Raw genomic sequence first — 7,192 nt, forward strand, 5'->3', positions numbered from 1 at the left:
TTGTTAAAATTGATTATTTTTTTTTTATTTTGTATATTATTAAAAATATGAACACTGTAGAATGTTTTTGTTTAACAATAAGGAACGTAATGTACATGATTTATTTTATGATATTATTAAGATATAGCTTGGGCGCTTGGGTGGTTTGTGTCTAGCGATCTACAGGTAACCGGTCGGGATTTTTTTTTTTTTTAAAGGACCGGCTGTTTAGACGAAAAAGTGGAGTGATATTGAGGACTGTTTATATATAATCTTATACTTCATATGTATGTTATTATTTTTTTTTCTGTTTTGGATTTTAGACAAGCTTGTGGATAAGTTGATGCTTTAGATTTCCCGGGAAGAATGTTTATATTATGTGTATGTGTATGTGTATGTGTAGTTGTATGTATGTATGTATGGTATGTATGTATGTATGTATGTATGTATGTATGTATGTATATGTATGTTATGTATGTATGTAATGTATGTGTGTGTGTGTGTGTGTGTGTTTTGTCTTTTTTACAGAATATTCCCTCTTTGTATGTGGTCATGAGATGGGAAAATGTAAGAATGGATAGGCAAGCTCAGGAAAGGTCAAGTCAAGGTAAAGGCACACTAACATGTGATAGGAAAGGGAGAGGGGTGGTGGGGAAGGGGGGTAGAGGGGGAGGGGAAAATTTTACCGGACATTCCTCTTCGTATTCCCGAAGTTTGCCGAATTATTGTCTAGATTGGGCCTTTGCTTTATTTTTGTCCGTGTGTGAAGATCACGTTTAGTCACTCATCAAGGGGAATATGTTTTGTTGCAATCTATTTAGACTGCATTTTCTAATTCTGTTTGTGTCTTGTTTTGTAGTTGTGGACAAAAATCGTCTCTTAAAATTGGAAGTTTCGAAAACTTTCTGATTTAAATGGCAAGGTTTGGGATGTTAGGGAGATCGAAAACGGAATTTGAAACAACCAAAAAAAACACCAAACATACATACATACTCTCTCTACTAGACAGTCACTTGCGTAATATCGAAATCTCCCCCTGAAGCAACACCATTACGTTAAATAACAACCCTCCCTGACCAGGACTCGAACCTAGGTCACTCCGGAGGCCGTGGCTAAACCCAAACCAACCCCACACGACCCTCTTAAGGAGCGTGCAGCTCGGATCTCACTAGCTCCATGGACATGACCTGTCTACTCATACTTGGGTAACGATAGCGAAGTTTCACGCACACTCCCCGTGGGCACTCGGTGGAAATTGATTTAGCAATTCAAATCCAAAGTCAGATGTACTGAGGTATATTTATGAAAGACGAATTTAATGCATGCCCGATTGACCGGTTCGACTCCGGGTCAGGGAGGGTTGTTATTTATCGATTTTCAAATGCGGCTTTGGCTTTTATACCTTTACATCACCCAGTGCCTAGTGCCCTTGCCTTGACCATGCCTAATGACAAAATCTATCTAATCTACTATTCTCTCCCCCCCCCCCCCCACAGTGGCAGTGATTGAGCCAAGCAGGTGGCTGGGCGCGACTTTGGTTCCGCTGCTCGTGGCCTGGTGGGGTCTCGCCCGCCGCTCCCTCTCCTTCGGGCGGCGCCGTCTGCGGTGAGTAGGTCTTGGGTAGATGCTCCTAAATTTTCCCGGGGTTTTCATTGGTGTGGTTTGTGGTGGTGGGCTGGCGATGGTAGGTTTGGGTATTGGCGCTCATGGTAGGCTTATGCAGGTATCTTCATGGTAGGTCGTTGCTGGTACCTCCATGATCGTTGATGTTGCTTGTGGTATCAGTGAAACCCCTTCGTACCGGTGTTTTGTGTACGACTTCACCATCAAACCGTCTTTTACTAAAGCGTCTCGCTGTTTACTATCACCGTCGTTCATTATCGTCGCCGAGTTTTATAGTAGGTTGTTCACCTCTTTCGCCTACTATATTTCCATCGTCAGCACTATTTTTCCAAACGTCATGCACCGTCGTTTCCATCGTCATGATCACGGCTCCCCCTCTCTCTCTCTCTCTCTCTCCCCTCTCTCTTCCTTTTCTTCTCTCTCTCTCTCTTCCCCTCTCTCTCCTCTCTCTCTCTCCCTCCCTCTCACTCCCTCCCTCCTTTTCTCTCTCTCTTCTTTCTCCTCCCTCTCTCTCTCCTCTCTCCCCTCTCTCTTCTCCTCATCTCTCTCTCCTCTCTCTCTCTCTTTCTCTCCTCTCTTTCTCTCTTTTTCTTTCTCTCTCTCTCTCTCTCTCCTCTCCTCTTTTCTTCTCTCTCTCTTCCTCTCTTCTCTCTCTTCTCTCCCCCTCTCTCTCTTTCTCTCTCCTCCCTCTCTCTCTCTCTTCTCTCTTTAGCTCTCTCTCTCTCTCTCCCTCTCTCTCTCTCTCTCTCTCTCTCTCCTCCCTTTTCTCTCTCTTCCCTTTTCTCTCTCTCTCTCCTCCCTTTTCTCTCTCTCTCTCTCCTCCCTTCTCTCCCTCTCCTCTCTCTCCTCTCCTCTTTCTCTCTTTCTCTCTCTCTCTCTCTCTCTCTCTCTCTCTCTCCTCTCTCTCTCTCTACTTCTCTTCTCCCCTTCTCTCTGTCTTTCTCTTTTCTTTCTCTTTCTCCTCCTTCTCTTTTTCTTTTCCCCTTTCTTCGCTTCTCCTCTCTCTCTCTCTCTTCTTTCTCTCTCCCCTCTTTCTCTCTCTCTCTCTCTCTCTTCCTCTTCTTCCCTCTCTCTCTCGCTTATCCTCTTTGCCTTTTCTCTTTCCTGTCACCTTCCTCTCTCTCTTCTCCGCCTTGGATTCTTTTAAAGGATAATCGAGTCCTTTTATCGAAAATCAACAAACAAATCATCTTGGGCTTCCTTCCCATTCTTTTACACTCCCCCGGCTTTTTCATAGCTAAACCATAACTTCAAATAGGCCTACGCTTGTTGTGTATTTTATTGAATTGGATTCCTGAATATAGTACCTTAAACCCGCCATGGATAGCCATAGATAAAAAGAAGGCCTAGAACGCCCCCGTATAATCAAGTATCACAGACAAACGAAATCGCGGGACACCCCCATTTTAACACACCCCAACCACACACACCAAACCCCAACAACCACCACAAACCACATCACAAACACACACAACACACACACACACGAACACGAAAAAAAAAACATAAATCGCACAAAATACCAAATTATACCCAGAACGACCAAGAATGAGAAAAAACAAACCCACGGTAACACCCCAAAAACAACCCCTAAAACAAACCCCCAAAAACAAACACCCCCCGGGGGATAATATGCCCTTAGACCTGCGTGTCGTCTAAAGGGGTTATGCTTCATCTGTATATGAAATAACTTGTTTGTGTTGCTATTTGCTGTTTTATAGGTTATTACAAATGCTGTCCTCGGTTCAGAAAAAGTGTTGAGATGGTTTTGGCCAGAGCTTTGGAATGATTTACAGATTTTTGGGATTGGGGCCCTACAAAACACAAACACAACAAAACAACACATGAACAAACACTACACAACACACACAACCAACACACCACACACACATGCAACACACAACCACACCAACAACAAACCCCACACACACACACAACACACACACACACACATAAACACCAACCTCAACAACACCACAAACACACACACACGCACCAACAATCCACAACACACACCACACAAAAAACACCACGCATGCACATTAATATAAAAGCGAGGTTTGAAGGATGGTTAATGCTCAAATAAAAGCACCGAGGTTTTAAGGGTTGGGGGTCTGAAAGGAGAAACCAGTCAATAGGATAAAGATTTGTGTTGGTGCTCTGCACGGATGTGCACTGATGGTTATGATTGAAATGGTGATGTGTGTGTGATTTTGGTGGTGGTGGGTGATGATGGTGGTGTTGGTGGTGATGATGGTGTTGGTGATGGTGGTGATGGTGATGGTGGTGGTGATGGTGAAGATAATGATTGTAATAATGATAATGGTAGTGACTGATAGTAATGAGGATAATAATAATAGTAATGATTATAGAAGCCTAATGATGATGATAGTACTAATGTTAGAAATAACAGTGATAATAATAGTAATAGTAATGGTAATAATATTGATCATGATGATAATTATAATAATAATAATGATTTTGATGGTGAAAATGACGATGATAGTGATGGTGATGGCGACAGATATGTTGATGGTGATGACGATGGAGATGATGAACGTGATGATGATGACGACGAATAGAACTGATTAATTTGATGAGATGCTTAATGGAATGCCTTTTGACAGGTCTGGTGGTGGGCTTCATGCTGACCCTGAGCAGCTACGTCTACCTGGTGGACCTGATGGTGTTCTTCGTCACCTCCTCGCGGGCCACCAAGTACAAGTCTGCAAGCAAGCGCAAGCTGGAGGAGAACTTCAGAGAAGGTGAGAGATCCTTGAGTTTTTTTGTTGTGGAATTTCCGTTTCATTGTTTGAGAAGTCTTCGAGGAGGGCTCTGTTTTTTAAAATATATTATATATTATTACTATTTTTAGAAGTCTTTGAGGAGATCTTAATTTTCTTATTTATTTATTTATTTTATTTTTTTTTTTAGAAGACTTCCGAGAGATCATTGAGATGGCCTCGGGATGTCTTTGAGAAGTCTGTAAGGGTCGTCTTTTATGAAAAGTTTGGGGGCTTTTTAGAGATCTGAACGAGCCTTGGGGTATCTTTAAAATATTCTTAAGAAGACTTCAAGTGGCACTTAAATTTTCCATTTGGGGATAAGAATATTTAGAATCTGAGAAACTGTTTTGAAGTTTTTATGAAATTTTCTCTGCCACTTCACTGGGTCTTCACCTTTCCTATTGAAGAACACTTGAATGCTCTTATGAAGGACATGCCTTTCAGAATCATATTTTTATTGATGTACTTCTGAAATACTTCAGTTTTATCCCTTTAATCCTTTCCGAGTTATCTGAAAGCAAACCCGAGCTTATGAAGTTCTCTCCGCCAAGAGTTTCGTGTTTTCGTCATAATTTGTGTTTTTATCATTCATGATTGAAAGTCCATCTGTTTTGAAAGATTTACTTCATCGAACATTATTTCATGTTTCTGGATTAATTGGAGGGCAAAATTAGAGTGTAATGCTGGATCTTGCATTATTAAGCATTAGAGTATTAGATATTTGTACATGTAATTTAAATTATTTCAGTATTAATCTGGCTTGAGTTAGTGAGAACATTTATCAGGAAACTGATAGATTATATATGTGGTGAAGTTAATGCACTGCTTAATAATGGCTATAGAGGAAATTCTCCAATGTATAATTGATGAAATTTGCACTATAAACACCTATATATTGCTACTCTTTTACTGTTACTAACCTGGTACATGACTCCTTACAAAATTTGACATAAATATGCAAAATCACAAGCTTGTACTTATACCTGTGTTTGTAGTTTTCAGTGCAGACTTCTCACATAGTTTGCATTTTTTCCCATTCATCACAAAAATTTTGCATATCATTAGAATATCTGTGAAAGTAGAGTTTGAGAAAGGAAATTTAATTCAGAATATAACTTGTACTTCATGATATAAATAAGAGAAAATAAAAAAGTACATTTGCCTGTTTTTCAGGAGGTGAACGAAACTGGGTACAGGTGGTTTGCAATGGCGTGTTGCAAGCTTACTTGCCTGGCTCTTCATCGTGGACTGTGGGTGCGGAGAAAATCCAGTAGACCTCGTTTACAAATACCGTTGCTCCTGGCTTAGCGTTGCTATTCTTGGTGAGTTCAGTGCTTGTTTGGCCTGGGTCGCGATTTGTATAAGTTGCAGTAAACTACTGTTTTGTAGTCTACTTGGCAGAGTTACTTTGTATTATTTTTTTTTTTCTAGAATTGTTTTTTCATTTAATCTGATATTTTTTAGTCTCTAAACCCAACTTGTTTTATTGTGAATACACTTTATACACTACAGTCATGTATGTAAAGTGAAGTATACCAGATACCAGGAAGTCTCTGCATCTTGTAGTTTCTGGATAAAAAACAAAATGAAAAAGTAAAAAAAATGCAACACTGTACAAGTTTTTGAGTACTCGGTGTGCTATTAGTGGCAATATGTTGCACTTCCAGACAAAAGAGATATTTGTACATGTAATTTAAATGATTTCAGATATTAATCTTGGTTATAAATAGCTAGAAATAGCATTTTTTTAAAAGGGGTCTTAGAGATTAATAGTTTATATTATTCCATCTAAAAGTCAGATAGATAAGAAGTGATAATCATTCTCCAAGTCAAGAGATAGATAAAGAGGATTAGTAAGTAATATGCTCCAAATAGACTGCTCTCATAATTCATGCATATTGCAGGTGCACTGGCATGCTGCAATGGTGACACATGGGCCTCAGAGCTGGGGGCGGTCATGAGTTCCGGAGAACCTATACTTATTACGTCTCTTCAGCCCGTACCACGAGGTGTGTACTCTGGCTCACGTCTAGCCTTTTATTTGTTGTGTTGGGAGCCAGTTTAAAAAGAGTGTTTTCTTCTTGTACCCGTTGATGGTGGGAGCATGCACTGTCAGGCATGGGTAAATGTTTTGTTATTATTATTATTTTTCATACACTGATGGCTCTACAAGTACTTAGTCACCCAGGGAGTCAGTGTCCCTACCTGAAAGCACCTTTTAATCCCATTCTTCAGAGAAACTAAAGGGGACATTAAAACAAATCCATTTGATTGGGTTAATGTTAAACTGTAATAATTTAAATGAAAAAAATCCCCTAGAATTGACTTTATGGCTAAGCATTTTGGAGCCATCTCTGTGTATAAAAAACTGTATATGTACCTGGTCATCTGGTGTCAACATTTTTTTTTTTTTGCAAGTGGATGTATATTGATTAATGCCAGTTAATTGTTTAACTCATAGTGTGGTTTTTTTGTTTTGATTTTTGTATCAAATTTCCCCTGAGTAAAAACAAAACATGGTTTTGGTAATTTGTACAAAACTGTTGATTTCTTTGTTAGAATATAAAAAGGAGGCAGGTTAAAAGATATGACCTATTATAATTCCGTATATGCTCCCAAAATCAATTTTTTTCTCCATGACATATATGTAAATGAGTTGCACTTATTATGCACATAAAATACTGTAGTTTCCCGAATAATTTTTTGTTCTTGTCACATCCATGGTAAAAAAAATTTTTTTTTTGGGGTTTTAACTCTTCCAAAAGATGAAGGAATCACTCTACTGCTCTTAAAAAATAAAAACT

General features: G+C 39.4%; 1 pseudogene; it reads left to right on the forward strand.

Moving 5' to 3' along the window:
* The first annotated feature begins 552 nt into the window (after positions 1 to 552).
* LOC119576770 lies at positions 553 to 6,453 on the forward strand (annotated as a pseudogene).
* The last annotated feature ends 739 nt before the right edge of the window (positions 6,454 to 7,192 follow it).

This window comes from Penaeus monodon, chromosome 9 (assembly GCF_015228065.2).
Source record: "Penaeus monodon isolate SGIC_2016 chromosome 9, NSTDA_Pmon_1, whole genome shotgun sequence".
Taxonomy (NCBI): Eukaryota; Metazoa; Arthropoda; class Malacostraca; order Decapoda; family Penaeidae; genus Penaeus; species Penaeus monodon.